The sequence below is a fragment of the Pleurodeles waltl genome, chromosome 12 (assembly GCF_031143425.1).
Source record: "Pleurodeles waltl isolate 20211129_DDA chromosome 12, aPleWal1.hap1.20221129, whole genome shotgun sequence".
Taxonomy (NCBI): domain Eukaryota; kingdom Metazoa; phylum Chordata; class Amphibia; order Caudata; family Salamandridae; genus Pleurodeles; species Pleurodeles waltl.
In genome coordinates this window covers 91,468,672-91,488,493 of record NC_090451.1, presented here as the reverse complement: position 1 = coordinate 91,488,493, position 19,822 = coordinate 91,468,672, and the positions used below count along the sequence as shown (strand labels likewise).

The 19,822-nt window shown below is 50.0% G+C and overlaps 1 protein-coding gene across 1 annotated transcript in view; it reads right to left on the bottom strand.

Moving 5' to 3' along the window:
* The window catches only part of LOC138267693 (fibrillin-2-like), a 367,800-nt gene that overhangs the window by 225,528 nt on the left and 122,450 nt on the right, over positions 1–19,822 (bottom strand). The gene's annotated exons all lie outside the window — the stretch shown is intronic.

Below are 19,822 nucleotides of genomic sequence, written 5' to 3'. Positions count from 1 at the left end.
AATAGAATCTATGGCAACACTATGTACAAGGGCAGGCGTCCCCTCCTCTGTTTCCCGTTCAAAGAACTATGGGGCTGGTGTATGAAACCTTTTCTGTGAACCTAAAGACTGCCAGTGGACATTCAGGGGCTCTCACGACTGCAATACAGCAATTCTTAAGGTAAAAAATGGGTTTCTGGGTTGGCACTCTGCAAATCAGTAGGTGAAAAGGATCAGAGAGAGAAATTGTCCACCTCCTTCCAAATCACAGTGCAACATATTATTCCTACAGAATACAATTGTGGTCCTAAATGATTGACAGGTTGCCTACATGCCAAAGTAAGTGGCACTGATTCGCAGAGTAGAAAGGCTCCATTGATGGATAGTTTACACTCTACACAGTTGGGCATCAGAGGAGGGCACTCTGTGGTCCAGGGGCCTGAACCTATGCACTTGGACCATGCATATTATATTTTACGAAGGATTTGGTTTGTACCAAGCAGAATCCTAAGGTCACTGAGACATCCCTGGTATCCATACAGTTCCTCCAATGCTCACTTCTACAGTATGGCAGCCTCCACCTCTTAGTGTGCAAACTCCACCTGTCAGTATGGCAACCTCCACCTCTCAGTGTGTCACCCTCCACCTCTTAGTGTGCCAACCTCCACCTCTTAGTGTGTTAAACTCCACCTGTCAGTGTCCCAAACTCCACCTGTCAGTATGGCAACCTCCATCTGTCAGTGTGCCAACCTCCACCACTCAGTGTGCCAACTTCCACCTCTCAAGTGTGCCAACCTCCAGTTCTTAGTGTGCCAAACTCCCCCTGTCAGTATGGCAACCTCTGCCTCTCAGTTTGCCACCCACCACCTCTAAGTGTGCCAACCTCCACCTCTCAATGTGCCACCCTCCACCACTCAGTGGTCCAACTTCCACCTCTCAAGTGTGCAAACCTCCAGTTCTTAGTGTGCCAAACTCCCCCTGTCAGTATGGCAACCTCTGCCTCTCAGTTTGCTACCGTCCACCTCTTAGTGTGCCAACCTCCACCTCTTAGTGTGCCAACCTCCACATCTTAGAGTACCAACCTCCACCTCTCAGTGTGCCAACCTCTACTTCTTAGTGTGCCAACCTCCACCTCTCAGTGTGCCAAACTCTACCTCTTAGTGTGCCAACCTCCACCTATCAGTATGGCAACCACCACCTCTCACTGTGCCACCCTCCACCTCTTAGTGTGCCAACCTCCACCTCTCACTGTGCCAACCTCCACCTCTTAGTGTGCCAACCTCCACCTCTCACTGTGCCAACCTCCACCTCTTAGTGTGCCCAACTCCACCTGTCAGTATCGCAACCACCACCTCTCAGTGTGCCATCCTCCACCTTCCTGTGTGCCAACTTCCACCTTCCTGTGTGCCTCCAGGGTTTCCAGTTCTTTATGGTTGTTATCCATTAATGCCCTGCAGTGACGAGTCCTCCGGGGCTGTTGTACCTTTTTTTCCCTTTTCTCTAATGCGTGTTTAAGTTGCATGTATTTAAATGTTCATATCTGAGCAAGACAAGTTCTGCCTGAGGGTGATGGCATCTTTTTATATCCCACGCCTGTTCAGTGTGGATACGCCTGTTCCATACCAACTGCTCTTCTTGTTGTCGTGGAACTATCTACTAATGGTGTGGTTGTATAGATTAAAGTCATTTATTTAGAATATAATGCCTTAAATTAAGAAAACAGAATACAATTACAATAGCAAAACAGAATAATAATATATAATCCAAAAACGTAAGTAAGACATGAGGCCGAAAAGGTTTCCTCTGTGGACCCATTAAATCAGGACATAAGCAATTACAATGCTCAATTGATTAAGAGTTCGATTACACAAAGGACACAGTTCATTAGTGTAAGGAAATGCCTCCTTGGCATGGTTGCCCCCTGACTTTTTGCCTTTGCTGATGCTATGTTTACAATTGAAAGTGTGCTGAGGCCTGCTAACCAGGCCCCAGCACCAGTGTTCTTTCCCTAACCTGTACTTTTGTATCCACAATTGGCAGACCCTGGCATCCAGATAAGTCCCTTGTAACTGGTACTTCTAGTACCAAGGGCACTGATGCCAAGGAAGGTCTCTAAGGGCTGCAGCATGTCTTATGCCACCCTGGAGACCTCTCACTCAGCACAGACACACTGCTTGCCAGCTTGTGTGTGCTAGTGAGGACAAAAGGAGTAAGTCGACATGGCACTCCCCTCAGGGTGCCATGCCAGCCTCTCACTGCCTATGCAGTATAGGTAAGCCACCCCTCTAGCAGGCCTTACAGCCCTAAGGCAGGGTGCACTATACCATAGGTGAGGGTACCAGTGCATGAGCATGGTACCCCTACAGTGTCTAAACAAAACCTTAGACATTGTAAGTGCAGGGTAGCCATAAGAGTATATGGTCTGGGAGTCTGTCAAACACGAACTCCACAGCACCATAATGGCTACACTGAAAACTGGGAAGTTTGGTATCAAACTTCTCAGCACAATAAATGCACACTGATGCCAGTGTACATTTTATTGTAAAATACACCACAGAGGGCACCTTAGAGGTGCCCCCTGAAACTTAACCGACTATCTGTGTAGGCTGACTAGTTTTAGCAGCCTGCCACAAACCGAGACATGTTGCTGGCCCCATGGGGAGAGTGCCTTTGTCACTCTGAGGCCAGTAACAAAGCCTGCACTGGGTGGAGATGCTAACACCTCCCCCAGGCAGGAATTGTCACACCTGGCGGTGAGCCTCAAAGGCTCACCTCCTTTGTGCCAACCCAGCAGGACACTCCAGCTAGTGGAGTTGCCCGCCCCCTCCGGCCAGGCCCCACTTTTGGCGGCAAGGCCGGAGAAGATAATGAGAAAAACAAGGAGGAGTCACTGACCAGTCAGGACAGCCCCTAAGGTGTCCTGAGCTGAAGTGACTCTAACTTTTAGAAATCCTCCATCTTGCAGATGGAGGATTCCCCCAATAGGGTTAGGATTGTGACCCCCTCCCCTTGGGAGGAGGCACAAAGAGGGTGTACCCACCCTCAGGGCTAGTAGCCATTGGCTACTAACCCCCCAGACCTAAACACGCCCTTAAATTTAGTATTTAAGGGCTACCCTGAACCCTAGAAAATTAGATTCCTGCAACTACAAGAAGAAGGACTGCCCAGCTGAAAACCCCTGCAGCGGAAGACCAGAAGACGACAACTGCCTTGGCTCCAGAAACTCACCGGCCTGTCTCCTGCCTTCCAAAGATCCTGCTCCAGCGACGCCTTCCAAAGGGACCAGCGACCTCGACATCCTCTGAGGACTGCCCCTGCTTCGAAAAGACAAGAAACTCCCGAGGACAGCGGACCTGCTCCAAGAAAAGCTGCAACTTTGTTTCCAGCAGTTTTAAAGAACCCTGCAAGCTCCCCGCAAGAAGCGTGAGACTTGCAACACTGCACCCGGCGACCCCGACTCGGCTGGTGGCGATCCAACACCTCAGGAGGGACCCCAGGACTACTCTGATACTGTGAGTACCAAGACCTGTCCCCCCTGAGCCCCCACAGCGCCGCCTGCAGAGGGAATCCCGAGGCTTCCCCTGACCGCGACTCTTTGAACCTAAAGTCCCGACGCCTGGGAGAGATCCTGCACCCGCAGCCCCCAGGACCTGAAGGACCGGACTTTCACTGGAGAAGTGACCCCCAGGAGTCCCTCTCCCTTACCCAAGTGGAGGTTTCCCCGAGGACGTCCCCCCTTGCCTGCCTGCAGCGCTGAAGAGATCCCGAGATCTCTCATAGACTAACATTGCGAACCCGACGCCTGTTCCTACACTGCACCCGGCCGCCCCCGCGCTGCTGAGGGTGAAATTTCTGTGTGGGCTTGTGTCCCCCCCCGGTGCCCTACAAAACCCCCCTGGTCTGCCCTCCGAAGACGCGGGTACTTACCTGCCAGCAGACCGGAACCGGGGCACCCCCTTCTCTCCATTCTAGCCTATGTGTTTTGGGCACCACTTTGAACTCTGCACCTGACCGGCCCTGAGCTGCTGGTGTGGTGACTTTGGGGTTGCTCTGAACCCCCAACGGTGGGCTACCTTGGACCAAGAACTGAGCCCTGTAAGTGTCTTACTTACCTGGTTAACCTAACAAATACTTACCTCCCCTAGGAACTGTGAAAATTGCACTGTGTCCACTTTTAAAACAGCTATTTGTCAATAACTTGAAAAGTATACATGCAATTTTGATGATTTGAAGTTCCTAAAGTACTTACCTGCAATACCTTTCGAATGAGATATTACATGTAGAATTTGAACCTGTGGTTCTTAAAATAAACTAAGAAAAGATATTTTTCTATATAAAAACCTATTGGCTGGATTTGTTTCTGAGTGTGTGTACCTCATTTATTGTCTATGTGTATGTACAACAAATGCTTAACACTACTCCTTGGATAAGCCTACTGCTCGACCACACTACCACAAAATAGAGCATTAGTATTATCTCTTTTTGCCACTATCTTACCTCTAAGGGGAACCCTTGGACTCTGTGCATGCTATTCCTTACTTTGAAATAGCACATACAGAGCCAACTTCCTACATTGGTGGATCAGCGGTGGGGTACAAGACTTTGCATTTGCTGGACTACTCAGCCAATACCTGATCACACGACAAATTCCAAAATTGTCATTAGAAATTCATTTTTGCAATTTGAAATTTTTCTAAATTCTTAAAAAGTCCTGCTAGGGCCTTGTGTGTTAAGTCCCTGTTTAGCATTGTCTTTTAGAGTTTAAAAGTTTGTTAAAAGTTTGAAATTAGATTCTAGAAACAGTTTTAGATTCTTTAAAAAGTCTTCCAACTCTTAGCAAAATAATGTCTGATACAGAGATGAATGTGGTGGAACTCGACACCACACCTTACCTCCATCTTAAGATGAGGGAGCTAAGGTCTCTCTGTAATATCAAAAAAATAACCATTGGCTCCAGACCTACCAAAATTCAGCTCCAGGAGCTGTTGGCAGAGTTTGAAAAAGCCAACCCCTCTGATGATGACATCACAGAGGAAGAAATTAGTGACTTGGAGGCCAATGTCCCTCCTCCAGTCCTAAATAGGGAGAACAGGACCCCTCAAGTCCTGTCTCCAACTGTGTTAGTCAGAAATAGTGAGTCCCTCACAGGAGGGTCCCACATTTCTGAAATCACTGAGGATGCTCTCAGTGAAGATGACCTCCTGTTAGCCAGGATGGCCAAAAGATTGGCTTTAGAGAGACAGCTCCTAGCCATAGAAAGGGAAAGACAAGAGATGGGCCTAGGACCCATCAATGGTGGCAGCAATATAAATAGGGTCAGAGATTCTCCTGACATGTTAAAAATCCCCAAAGGGATTGTGACAAAATTTGAAGATGGTGATGACATCACCAAGTGGTTCACAGCTTTTGAGAGGGCTTGTGTAACCAGAAAAGTGAACAGATCTCACTGGGGTGCTCTCCTTTGGGAAATGTTCACTGGAAAGTGTAGGGATAGACTCCTCACACTCTCTGGAAAAGATGCAGAATCTTATGACCTCATGAAGGGTACCCTGATTGAGGGCTTTGGATTCTCCACTGAGGAGTACAGGATTAGGTTCAGGGGGGCTCAAAAATCCTCGAGCCAGACCTGGGTTGACTTTGTTGACTACTCAGTGAAAACACTAGATGGTTGGATTCAAGGCAGTGGTGTAAGTAATTATGATGGGCTGTACAATTTATTTGTGAAAGAACACCTGTTAAGTAATTGTTTCAATGATAAACTGCATCAGCATCTGGTAGACCTAGGACCAATTTCTCCCCAAGAATTGGGAAAGAAGGCGGACCATTGGGTCAAGACAAGGGTGTCCAAGACTTCAACAGGGGGTGACCAAAAGAAAGGGGTCACAAAGAATCCCCAGGGGAAGGGTGATGAGACAACCAAAACTAAAAATAGTAAAGAGTCTTCTACAGGCCCCCAAAAACCTGCACAGGAGGGTGGGCCCAGAGCCTCTTCACAAAACAATGGGTACAAGGGTAAAAACTTTGATCCCAAAAAGGCCTGGTGTCATAGCTGTAAACAGCATGGACACCAAACTGGAGACAAGGCCTGTCCCAAGAAAGGTTCCACTCCAAACTCCCATCCAGGTAACACTGGTATGGCTAGTCTCCAAGTGGGATCAACAGTGTGCCCAGAGCAAATCAGGGTCCACACTGAAGCTACTCTAGTTTCTGAGGGTGGGGTGGATTTAGCCACACTAGCTGTCTGGCCGCCTAACATGCAAAAATACAGACAGCAACTCTTAATTAATGGGACTAGAATAGAGGGCCTGAGGGATACAGGTGCCAGTGTCACCATGGTGACAGAGAAACTGGTTTCCCCTGGCCAATACCTGACTGGAAAAACTTACACAGTCACCAACGCTGACAATCAGAGAAAAGTACATCCCATGGCAATGGTTACTTTAGAATGGGGAGGGGTCAATGGCCTGAAACAGGTGGTGGTCTCCTCAAATATCCCAGTGGACTGTCTGCTTGGAAATGACCTGGAGTCCTCAGCATGGGCTGAGGTAGAACTAAAAACCCATGCAGCAATGCTGGGTATCCCTGAACTGGTGTGTGTGAAAACAAGAGCACAATGCAAGGCACAGGGTGAACAAGTAGAGCTGGAGTCTGGAAGAATGGCCCAGCCTACCAAGAGGAAAGGAAAGTCAGTTGGGAAACCAACTGCAAGACAGCAAAAGAAAGGGAACCTCTCTTCTCAGGAAGAAGTTCTGCCCTCTGAGGGAACTGAGCCTTTGGAGCTTGAACCTTATCAGGTTGAGCTCTTAGGCCCAGGGGGACCCTCAAGGGAGGAGCTGTGTAAGGGACAAGAAACCTGTCCCTCTTTTGAAGGCCTTAGGCAGCAAGCTGCTGAAGAGTCCAAAGGCAAGAAAAATGGAACGCATAGGGTCTATTGGGAAGATGGGCTCCTGTACACTGAGGCCAGAGACCCCAAACCTGGTGCCACTAGGAGAGTGGTAGTGCCTCAGCTGTTCAGGAAGTTCATCCTAACATTGGCCCATGACATTCCCCTTGCTGGACATTTGGGACAAACCAAGACGTGGGAGAGGTTAGTCAACCACTTCTACTGGCCCAATATGTCCAACATGGTTAAGGAGTTTTGCCTCTCCTGCCCCACCTGTCAAGCCAGTGGTAAGACAGGTGGGCATCCAAAGGCCCCCCTCATTCCACTTCCAGTGGTGGGGGTCCCCTTTGAAAGAGTGGGTGTGGACATAGTTGGTCCACTGGAACCTCCCACAGCCTCAGGAAATATGTATATCCTGGTAGTAGTGGATCATGCTACCAGGTATCCTGAAGCTATTCCCCTTAGGTCGACTACTGCCCCTGCAGTAGCCAAGGCCCTCATTGGTATCTTTACCAGAGTGGGTTTCCCTAAGGAGGTGGTGTCTGACAGAGGTACCAACTTCATGTCAGCATACCTAAAGCACATGTGGAATGAGTGTGGAGTGACTTATAAATTCACTACACCATACCATCCACAAACTAATGGCTTGGTTGAGAGATTCAACAAGACATTAAAAGGCATGATCATGGGTGTAGGAAGTTGGCTCTGTATGTGCTATTTCAAAGTAAGGAATAGCATGCACAGAGTCCAAGGGTTCCCCTTAGAGGTAAAATAGTGGTAAAAATAGATAATACTAATGCTCTATTTTGTGGTAGTGTGGTCGAGCAGTAGGCTTATCCAAGGAGTAGTGTTAAGCATTTGTTGTACATACACATAGACATTAAATGAGGTACACACACTCAGAGACAAATCCAGCCAATAGGTTTTTATATAGAAAAATATCTTTTCTTAGTTTATTTTAAGAACCACAGGTTCAAATTCTACATGTAATATCTCATTCGAAAGGTATTGCAGGTAAGTACTTTAGGAACTTCAAATCATCAAAATTGCATGTATACTTTTCAAGTTATTCACAAATAGCTGTTTTAAAAGTGGACACAGTGCAATTTTCACAGTTCCTAGGGGAGGTAAGTGTTTGTTAGGTTAACCAGGTAAGTAAGACACTTACAGGGCTTAGTTCTTGGTCCAAGGTAGCCCACCGTTGGGGGTTCAGGGCAACCCCAAAGTCACCACACCAGCAGCTCGGGGCCGGTCAGGTGCAGAGTTCAAAGTGGTGCCCAAAACACATAGGCTAGAATGGAGAGAAGGGGGTGCCCCGGTTCCGGTCTGCTTGCAGGTAAGTACCCGCGTCTTCGGAGGGCAGACCAGGGGGGTTTTGTAGGGCACCGGGGGGGACACAAGTCCACACAGAAATTTCACCCTCAGCAGCGCGGGGGCGGCCGGGTGCAGTGTAGAAACAAGCGTCAGGTTTGCAATGTTAGTCTATGAGAGATCTCGGGATCTCTTCAGCGCTGCAGGCAGGCAAGGGGGGGGGTTCCTCGGGGAAACCTCCACTTGGGCAAGGGAGAGGGACTCCTGGGGGTCACTTCTCCGGTGAAAGTCCGGTCCTTCAGGTCCTGGGGGCTGCGGGTGCAGGGTCTCTCCCAGGCGTCGGGACTTTAGGTTCAAAGAGTCGCGGTCAGGGGAAGCCTCGGGATTCCCTCTGCAGGCGGCGCTGTGGGGGCTCAGGGGGGACAGGTTTTTGTACTCACAGTCTTAGAGTAGTCCTGGGGTCCCTCCTGAGGTGTCGGATCTCCACCAGCCGAGTCGGGGTCGCCGGGTGCAGTGTTGCAAGTCTCACGCTTCTTGCGGGGAGCTTGCAGGGTTCTTTAAAGCTGCTGGAAACAAAGTTGCAGCTTTTCTTGGAGCAGGTCCGCTGTCCTCGGGAGTTTCTTGTCTTTTCGAAGCAGGGGCAGTCCTCGGAGGATGTCGAGGTCGCTGGTCCCTTTGGAAGGCGTCGCTGGAGCAGGATCTTTGGAAGGCAGGAGACAGGCCGGTGAGTTTCTGGAGCCAAGGCAGTTGTCGTCTTCTGGTCTTCCGCTGCAGGGGGTTTTCAGCTAGGCAGTCCTTCTTCTTGTAGTTGCAGGAATCTAATTTTCTAGGGTTCAGGGTAGCCCTTAAATACTAATTTTAAGGGCGTGTTTAGGTCTGGGGGGTCAGTAGCCAATGGCTACTAGCCCTGAGGGTGGGTACACCCTCTTTGTGCCTCCTCCCAAGGGGAGGGGGTCACAATCCTAACCCTATTGGGGGAATCCTCCATCTGCAAGATGGAGGATTTCTAAAAGTCAGAGTCACCTCAGCTCAGGACACCTTAGGGGCTGTCCTGACTGGCCAGTGACTCCTCCTTGTTGCTTTCTTTGTTCCCTCCAGCCTTGCCGCCAAAAGTGGGGGCCGTGGCCGGAGGGGGCGGGCAACTCCACTAAGCTGGAGTGCCCTGCTGGGCTGTGACAAAGGGGTGAGCCTTTGAGGCTCACCGCCAGGTGTCACAGCTCCTGCCTGGGGGAGGTGTTAGCATCTCCACCCAGTGCAGGCTTTGTTACTGGCCTCAGAGTGACAAAGGCACTCTCCCCATGGGGCCAGCAACATGTCTCTGGTGTGGCAGGCTGCTGGAACTAGTCAGCCTACACAGACAGTCGGTTAAGTTTCAGGGGGCACCTCTAAGGTGCCCTCTGTGGTGTATTTTACAATAAAATGTACACTGGCATCAGTGTGCATTTATTGTGCTGAGAAGTTTGATACCAAACTTCCCAGTTTTCAGTGTAGCCATTATGGTGCTGTGGAGTTCGTGTAAAACAGACTCCCAGACCATATACTCTTATGGCTACCCTGCACTTACAATGTCTAAGGTTTTGCTTAGACACTGTAGGGGCACAGTGCTCATGCACTGGTACCCTCACCTATGGTATAGTGCACCCTGCCTTAGGGCTGTAAGGCCTGCTAGAGGGGTGTCTTACCTATACTGCATAGGCAGTGAGAGGCTGGCATGGCACCCTGAGGGGAGTGCCATGTCGACTTACTCATTTTGTTCTCACCAGCACACACAGGCTTGTAAGCAGTGTGTCTGTGCTGAGTGAGGGGTCTCTAGGGTGGCATAATACATGCTACAGCCCTTAGAGACCTTCCCTGGCATCAGGGCCCTTGGTACCAGAGGTACCAGTTACAAGGGACTTATCTGGATGCCAGGGTGTGCCAATTGTGGAAACAATGGTACATTTTAGGTGAAAGAACACTGGTGCTGGGGCCTGGTTAGCAGGGTCCCAGCACACTTCTCAGTCAAGTCAGCATCAGTATCAGGCAAAAAGTGGGGGGTAACTGCAACAGGGAGCCATTTCTTTACACAAGCCCCCCCCAGCCCACAGGCCAGGAGACTCAGCCAGCGCTGGAAGAGTCTTCCTAGTCTGTCAGGCGAGGAAGAGTAGAGGAAATGGCTGGTTTGTTGCAGGGCCTACTCTGCCTTACATCCTCCTGTTCAGGTCATTCCCTCTGGGGAACTGACCCACTTCCACAGTGATAGGACCTAGTCTGAACTGCCTCTTGTCTGTGCTTTTTATGTCTTTACCCATTCTCTCTATTTTGAGGTCAGAGGTATCCACCTCTGCTAATCTTATCTTAGCCAGGGTCACCCCTAGCTTACCCAAAGAGGTTACCCAGAGCTGGAGTAACCCCACCATGACCAACAGGGTCAGGGGGCCTAACTTGTTATTTGGCATGGGGTCAGACCACCAGGCCAAGGATAGTGCAGCCATAAAGGCTAACACCCAGCAGAGGCCACTGACAGCTGTCAGTGCCCAGAACCACACCTTTAGCTCTTCACCTACAAGGGAAGGGGCTAAGTTACAGGCTTCTTTGGGTTCAGGGTGCCTGTCTGCTGTATTAGAGTGGGGGGTCACCACATCTTGTAGTAAACACCCTTCTTCCACTCTTTCTTCTGTTAGCTGAGGAGCCACCCACTCAGGCTTAACAGTTGCCTGACTAGCCAGGACTTCTTGTGGGTCAGGTTGGACTTTATCAGAGCCATTTTTGGAGTTCTCCCCTACTGGAGCAGAATCTCCTTGGCTTGCTGGAACCTTGGCTAAAGGTTGTCCACCTTTCCTACTCTGTTTCCTTTTCTTTTTCTTCTGGGGCCTACTTGCATTTACTGCAGAGGCAGGACTTCCAGAATCCTTGGGAGAGGACTGGCACTGGACCAGTTCCTCTCTTGGGCTCTGACTAACCTCTGGGTAGTCATTTCCAAGGAGACAATCAAGGGGGAGGTCTGTACTGACTACTACCCTTCTCCAGCTAAGAGTACCACCCACTTCTATGGGTACTAAAGCCACAGGCCTCTTAGTGACCCTGTCTAGGCTAACTCTTACCCTGGCAGTCTCACCTGGGATGTACTGGTTTGAGAGCACCAGCCTGTCATGCACAATAGTGTGACTGGCACAAGTGTCTCTCAGGGCAGTGGTTGGGATTCCATTCACCAGTAGGTGGTGGAAGTGTCTACTTCCCTCTGGAATCTCCAACTCACCTGTTGGGCCCTGTTTCCAGTTGAAGGCTATGAAGACCTCCTCATCTGAGGAGTCATCTCCCATGGCTACACTGGTTACCCCTGGAATCTTGTTCTGGGGTTTGTTTTTGGGACAAGAAGTGTCCTTGGTGTGGTGCCCAGACTGTTTACAGTTGTGGCACCATGCCTTAGTGGCATCCCAGTTCTTACCCTGGTACCCACCTTTGTTTTGGGTTGTGTCTTGGGGCCCACCCACCTGTTCTGGTTTTTGGGGGCCTACGAGGACTCTTTTTCTTTGTTTCTAGTGTCACCCACTTTCTCCTGGGGAGTTTTTGTAACCCCTTTCTTTTGGTCACCCCCAGTGGAAGTTTTGGTTACCCTAGTCTTGACCCAGTGGTCTGCCTTCTTTCCCAATTCTTGGGGAGAAATTGGACCTAGGTCTACCAGATACTGATGCAACTTTTCATTGAAGCAGTTACTTAAAATGTGTTCTTTCATAAACAAATTATAAAGCCCAACATAGTCACACACTTCATTTCCAGTTAACCAACCATCTAGTGTTTTTACTGAGTAGTCTACAAAGTCAACCCAGGTCCGGCTCGAGGATTTTTGAGCCCCCCTGAATCTAATTCTATACTCCTCAGTGGAGAATCCAAAGCCCTCAATCAGGGTACCCTTCATGAGGTCATAAGATTCTGCATCTTTTCCAGAGAGTGTGAGGAGTCTATCCCTACACTTTCCAGTGAACATTTCCCAAAGGAGAGCACCCCAGTGAGATCTGTTTACTTTTCTGGTTACACAAGCCCTCTGAAAAGCTGTGAACCATTTGGTGATGTCATCACCATCTTCATATTTTGTTACAATCCCTTTGGGGATTTTTAGGATGTCAGGAGAATCTCTGACCCTATTTAAGTTGCTGCCACCATCGATGGGACCTAGGCCCATCTCTTTTCTTTCCCTTTCTATGGCTAGGAGCTGCTTTTCCAAAGCCAATCTTTTGACCATCCTGGCTAACAGGGGGTCATCTTCACTGAGAGCATCCTCAGTGATTTCAGAAATGTGGGACCCTCCTGTGAGGGACTCACCATTTCTGACTAACACAGTTGGAGACAGGACTTGAGGGGTCCTGTTCTCCCTATTTAGGACTGGAGGAGGGACATTGGCCTCCAAGTCACTAATTTCTTCCTCTGTGATGTCATCATCAGAGGGGTTGGCTTTTTCAAACTCTGCCAACAGCTCCTGGAGCTGAATTTTGGTAGGTCTGGAGCCAATGGTTATTTTTTTGATATTACAGAGAGACCTTAGCTCCCTCATCTTAAGATGGAGGTAAGGTGTGGTGTCGAGTTCCACCACATTCATCTCTGTATCAGACATTATTTTGCTAAAAGTTGGAAGACTTTTTAAAGAATCTAACACTGTTTCTAGAATCTAATTTCAAACTTTTAACAAACTTTTAAACTCTAAAAGAAAATGCTAAACAGGGACTTAACACACAAGGCCCTAGCAGGACTTTTAAGAATTTAGAAAAATTTCAAATTGCAAAAATGAATTTCTAATGACAATTTTGGAATTTGTCGTGTGATCAGGTATTGGCTGAGTAGTCCAGCAAATGCAAAGTCTTGTACCCCACCGCTGATCCACCAATGTAGGAAGTTGGCTCTGTATGTGCTATTTCAAAGTAAGGAATAGCATGCACAGAGTCCAAGGGTTCCCCTTAGAGGTAAAATAGTGGTAAAAATAGATAATACTAATGCTCTATTTTGTGGTAGTGTGGTCGAGCAGTAGGCTTATCCAAGGAGTAGTGTTAAGCATTTGTTGTACATACACATAGACATTAAATGAGGTACACACACTCAGAGACAAATCCAGCCAATAGGTTTTTATATAGAAAAATATCTTTTCTTAGTTTATTTTAAGAACCACAGGTTCAAATTCTACATGTAATATCTCATTCGAAAGGTATTGCAGGTAAGTACTTTAGGAACTTCAAATCATCAAAATTGCATGTATACTTTTCAAGTTATTCACAAATAGCTGTTTTAAAAGTGGACACAGTGCAATTTTCACAGTTCCTAGGGGAGGTAAGTATTTGTTAGGTTAACCAGGTAAGTAAGACACTTACAGGGCTTAGTTCTTGGTCCAAGGTAGCCCACCGTTGGGGGTTCAGGGCAACCCCAAAGTCACCACACCAGCAGCTCGGGGCCGGTCAGGTGCAGAGTTCAAAGTGGTGCCCAAAACACATAGGCTAGAATGGAGAGAAGGGGGTGCCCCGGTTCCGGTCTGCTTGCAGGTAAGTACCCGCGTCTTCGGAGGGCAGACCAGGGGGGTTTTGTAGGGCACCGGGGGGGACACAAGTCCACACAGAAATTTCACCCTCAGCAGCGCGGGGGCGGCCGGGTGCAGTGTAGAAACAAGCGTCAGGTTTGCAATGTTAGTCTATGAGAGATCTCGGGATCTCTTCAGCGCTGCAGGCAGGCAAGGGGGGGGGTTCCTCGGGGAAACCTCCACTTGGGCAAGGGAGAGGGACTCCTGGGGGTCACTTCTCCGGTGAAAGTCCGGTCCTTCAGGTCCTGGGGGCTGCGGGTGCAGGGTCTCTCCCAGGCGTCGGGACTTTAGGTTCAAAGAGTCGCGGTCAGGGGAAGCCTCGGGATTCCCTCTGCAGGCGGCGCTGTGGGGGCTCAGGGGGGACAGGTTTTTGTACTCACAGTCTTAGAGTAGTCCTGGGGTCCCTCCTGAGGTGTCGGATCTCCACCAGCCGAGTCGGGGTCGCCGGGTGCAGTGTTGCAAGTCTCACGCTTCTTGCGGGGAGCTTGCAGGGTTCTTTAAAGCTGCTGGAAACAAAGTTGCAGCTTTTCTTGGAGCAGGTCCGCTGTCCTCGGGAGTTTCTTGTCTTTTCGAAGCAGGGGCAGTCCTCAGAGGATGTCGAGGTCGCTGGTCCCTTTGGAAGGCGTCGCTGGAGCAGGATCTTTGGAAGGCAGGAGACAGGCCGGTGAGTTTCTGGAGCCAAGGCAGTTGTCGTCTTCTGGTCTTCCGCTGCAGGGGGTTTTCAGCTAGGCAGTCCTTCTTCTTGTAGTTGCAGGAATCTAATTTTCTAGGGTTCAGGGTAGCCCTTAAATACTAATTTTAAGGGCGTGTTTAGGTCTGGGGGGTCAGTAGCCAATGGCTACTAGCCCTGAGGGTGGGTACACCCTCTTTGTGCCTCCTCCCAAGGGGAGGGGGTCACAATCCTAACCCTATTGGGGGAATCCTCCATCTGCAAGATGGAGGATTTCTAAAAGTCAGAGTCACCTCAGCTCAGGACACCTTAGGGGCTGTCCTGACTGGCCAGTGACTCCTCCTTGTTGCTTTCTTTGTTCCCTCCAGCCTTGCCGCCAAAAGTGGGGGCCGTGGCCGGAGGGGGCGGGCAACTCCACTAAGCTGGAGTGCCCTGCTGGGCTGTGACAAAGGGGTGAGCCTTTGAGGCTCACCGCCAGGTGTCACAGCTCCTGCCTGGGGGAGGTGTTAGCATCTCCACCCAGTGCAGGCTTTGTTACTGGCCTCAGAGTGACAAAGGCACTCTCCCCATGGGGCCAGCAACATGTCTCTGGTGTGGCAGGCTGCTGGAACTAGTCAGCCTACACAGACAGTCGGTTAAGTTTCAGGGGGCACCTCTAAGGTGCCCTCTGTGGTGTATTTTACAATAAAATGTACACTGGCATCAGTGTGCATTTATTGTGCTGAGAAGTTTGATACCAAACTTCCCAGTTTTCAGTGTAGCCATTATGGTGCTGTGGAGTTCGTGTAAAACAGACTCCCAGACCATATACTCTTATGGCTACCCTGCACTTACAATGTCTAAGGTTTTGCTTAGACACTGTAGGGGCACAGTGCTCATGCACTGGTACCCTCACCTATGGTATAGTGCACCCTGCCTTAGGGCTGTAAGGCCTGCTAGAGGGGTGTCTTACCTATACTGCATAGGCAGTGAGAGGCTGGCATGGCACCCTGAGGGGAGTGCCATGTCGACTTACTCATTTTGTTCTCACCAGCACACACAGGCTTGTAAGCAGTGTGTCTGTGCTGAGTGAGGGGTCTCTAGGGTGGCATAATACATGCTACAGCCCTTAGAGACCTTCCCTGGCATCAGGGCCCTTGGTACCAGAGGTACCAGTTACAAGGGACTTATCTGGATGCCAGGGTGTGCCAATTGTGGAAACAATGGTACATTTTAGGTGAAAGAACACTGGTGCTGGGGCCTGGTTAGCAGGGTCCCAGCACACTTCTCAGTCAAGTCAGCATCAGTATCAGGCAAAAAGTGGGGGGTAACTGCAACAGGGAGCCATTTCTTTACAATGGGGCTCCCAGAAAAGCTCAAAAGGAGATGGGATGTCCTCTTGCCATGTCTGCTTTTCGCTTACAGAGAGGTGCCACAGAAGGGAGTAGGATTCTCACCCTTTGAACTTCTGTTTGGTCATCCTGTAAGGGGACCACTTGCCCTTGTTAAAGAAGGCTGGGAGAGACCTCTCCATGAGCCTAAACAGGACATAGTGGACTATGTACTTGGCCTTCGCTCTAGAATGGCAGAGTACATGGAAAAGGCAACCAAAAACCTTGAGGCCAGCCAACAGCTCCAGAAGTTTTGGTATGACCAAAAGGCTGCACTGGTTGAGTTCCAACCAGGGCAGAAAGTCTGGGTTCTGGAGCCTGTGGCTCCCAGGGCACTCCAGGACAAATGGAGTGGCCCTTACCCAGTACTAGAAAGGAAGAGTCAGGTCACCTACCTGGTGGACCTGGGCACAAGCAGGAGCCCCAAGAGGGTGATCCATGTAAACCGCCTTAAGCTCTTCCACGACAGGGCTGATGTCAATCTGTTGATGGTAACAGATGAGGATCAGGAGGCAGAGAGTGAACCTCTCCCTGATCTTCTGTCATCAGACCCAAAAGATGGCACAGTAGATGGAGTGATCTACTCAGACACCCTCTCTGGCCAACAGCAAGCTGATTGTAGGAGAGTCCTACAACAGTTTCCTGAACTCTTCTCCTTAACCCCTGGTCAGACACACCTGTGTACCCATGATGTGGACACAGGAGACAGCATGCCTGTCAAGAACAAAATCTTTAGACAATCTGACCATGTTAAGGAAAGCATCAAGGTGGAAGTCCACAAGATGCTGGAATTGGGAGTAATTGAGCGCTCTGACAGCCCCTGGGCTAGCCCAGTGGTCTTAGTCCCCAAACCTCACACCAAAGATGGAAAGAAAGAGATGAGGTTTTGTGTGGACTACAGAGAGCTCAATTCTGTCACCAAGACAGATGCTCATCCAATTCCAAGAGCTGATGAGCTCATAGACAAATTAGGTGCTGCCAAATTCTTAAGTACCTTTGACTTGACAGCAGGGTACTGGCAAATAAAAATGGCACCTGGAGCAAAAGAGAAAACAGCATTCTCCACACCTGATGGGCATTATCAGTTTACTGTTATGCCCTTTGGTTTAAAGAATGCCCCTGCCACCTTCCAAAGGTTGGTGAATCAAGTCCTTGCTGGCTTGGAGTCCTTTAGCACAGCTTATCTTGATGATATTGCTGTCTTTAGCTCCACCTGGCAGGATCACCTGGTCCACCTGAAGAAGGTTTTGAAGGCTCTGCAATCTGCAGGCCTCTCTATCAAGGCATCCAAATGCCAGATAGGGCAGGGAACTGTGGTTTACTTGGGACACCTTGTAGGTGGAGGCCAAGTTCAGCCACTCCAACCCAAGATCCAGACTATTCTGGACTGGGTAGCTCCAAAAACCCAGACTCAAGTCAGGGCATTCCTTGGCTTGACTGGGTATTACAGGAGGTTTGTGAAGGGATATGGATCCATTGTGACAGCCCTCACTGAACTCACCTCCAAGAAAATGCCCAAGAAAGTGAACTGGACTGTAGAATGCCAACAGGCCTTTGACACCCTGAAACAAGCAATGTGCTCAGCACCAGTTCTAAAAGCTCCAGATTATTCTAAGCAGTTCATTGTGCAGACTGATGCCTCTGAACATGGGATAGGGGCAGTTTTGTCCCAAACAAATGATGATGGCCTTGACCAGCCTGTTGCTTTCATTAGCAGGAGGTTACTCCCCAGGGAGCAGCGTTGGAGTGCCATTGAGAGGGAGGCCTTTGCTGTGGTTTGGTCCCTGAAGAAGCTGAGACCATACCTCTTTGGGACTCACTTCCTAGTTCAAACTGACCACAGACCTCTCAAATGGCTGATGCAAATGAAAGGTGAAAATCCTAAACTGTTGAGGTGGTCCATCTCCCTACAGGGAATGGACTTTATAGTGGAACACAGACCTGGGACTGCCCATGCCAATGCAGATGGCCTTTCCAGGTTCTTCCACTTAGAAAATGAAGACTCTCTTGGGAAAGGTTAGTCTCATCCTCTTTCGTTTGGGGGGGGGTTGTGTAAGGAAATGCCTCCTTGGCATGGTTGCCCCCTGACTTTTTGCCTTTGCTGATGCTATGTTTACAATTGAAAGTGTGCTGAGGCCTGCTAACCAGGCCCCAGCACCAGTGTTCTTTCCCTAACCTGTACTTTTGTATCCACAATTGGCAGACCCTGGCATCCAGATAAGTCCCTTGTAACTGGTACTTCTAGTACCAAGGGCCCTGATGCCACGGAAGGTCTCTAAGGGCTGCAGCATGTCTTATGCCACCCTGGAGACCTCTCACTCAGCACAGACACACTGCTTGCCAGCTTGTGTGTGCTAGTGAGGACAAAAGGAGTAAGTCGACATGGCACTCCCCTCAGGGTGCCATGCCAGCCTCTCACTGCCTATGCAGTATAGGTAAGCCACCCCTCTAGCAGGCCTTACAGCCCTAAGGCAGGGTGCACTATACCATAGGTGAGGGTACCAGTGCATGAGCATGGTACCCCTACAGTGTCTAAACAAAACCTTAGACATTGTAAGTGCAGGGTAGCCATAAGAGTATATGGTCTGGGAGTCTGTCAAACACGAACTCCACAGCACCATAATGGCTACACTGAAAACTGGGAAGTTTGGTATCAAACTTCTCAGCACAATAAATGCACACTGATGCCAGTGTACATTTTATTGTAAAATACACCACAGAGGGCACCTTAGAGGTGCCCCCTGAAACTTAACCGACTATCTGTGTAGGCTGACTAGTTTTAGCAGCCTGCCACAAACCGAGACATGTTGCTGGCCCCATGGGGAGAGTGCCTTTGTCACTCTGAGGCCAGTAACAAAGCCTGCACTGGGTGGAGATGCTAACACCTCCCCCAGGCAGGAATTGTCATACCTGGCGGTGAGCCTCAAAGGCTCACCTCCTTTGTGCCAACCCAGCAGGACACTCCAGCTAGTGGAGTTGCCCGCCCCCTCCGGCCAGGCCCCACTTTTGGCGGCAAGGCCGGAGAAGATAATGAGAAAAACAAGGAGGAGTCACTGACCAGTCAGGACAGCCCCTAAGGTGTCCTGAGCTGAAGTGACTCTAACTTTTAGAAATCCTCCATCTTGCAGATGGAGGATTCCCCCAATAGGGTTAGGATTGTGACCCCCTCCCCTTGGGAGGAGGCACAAAGAGGGTGTACCCACCCTCAGGGCTAGTAGCCATTGGCTACTAACCCCCCAGACCTAAACACGCCCTTAAATTTAGTATTTAAGGGCTACCCTGAACCCTAGAAAATTAGATTCCTGCAACTACAAGAAGAAGGACTGCCCAGCTGAAAACCCCTGCAGCGGAAGACCAGAAGACGACAACTGCCTTGGCTCCAGAAACTCACCGGCCTGTCTCCTGCCTTCCAAAGATCCTGCTCCAGCGACGCCTTCCAAAGGGACCAGCGACCTCGACATCCTCTGAGGACTGCCCCTGCTTCGAAAAGACAAGAAACTCCCGAGGACAGCGGACCTGCTCCAAGAAAAGCTGCAACTTTGTTTCCAGCAGTTTTAAAGAACCCTGCAAGCTCCCCGCAAGAAGCGTGAGACTTGCAACACTGCACCCGGCGACCCCGACTCGGCTGGTGGCGATCCAACACCTCAGGAGGGACCCCAGGACTACTCTGATACTGTGAGTACCAAGACCTGTCCCCCCTGAGCCCCCACAGCGCCGCCTGCAGAGGGAATCCCGAGGCTTCCCCTGACCGCGACTCTTTGAACCTAAAGTCCCGACGCCTGGGAGAGACCCTGCACCCGCAGCCCCCAGGACCTGAAGGACCGGACTTTCACTGGAGAAGTGACCCCCAGGAGTCCCTCTCCCTTACCCAAGTGGAGGTTTCCCCGAGGACTCCCCCCCTTGCCTGCCTGCAGCGCTGAAGAGATCCCGAGATCTCTCATAGACTAACATTGCGAACCCGACGCCTGTTCCTACACTGCACCCGGCCGCCCCCGCGCTGCTGAGGGTGAAATTTCTGTGTGGGCTTGTGTCCCCCCCCGGTGCCCTACAAAACCCCCCTGGTCTGC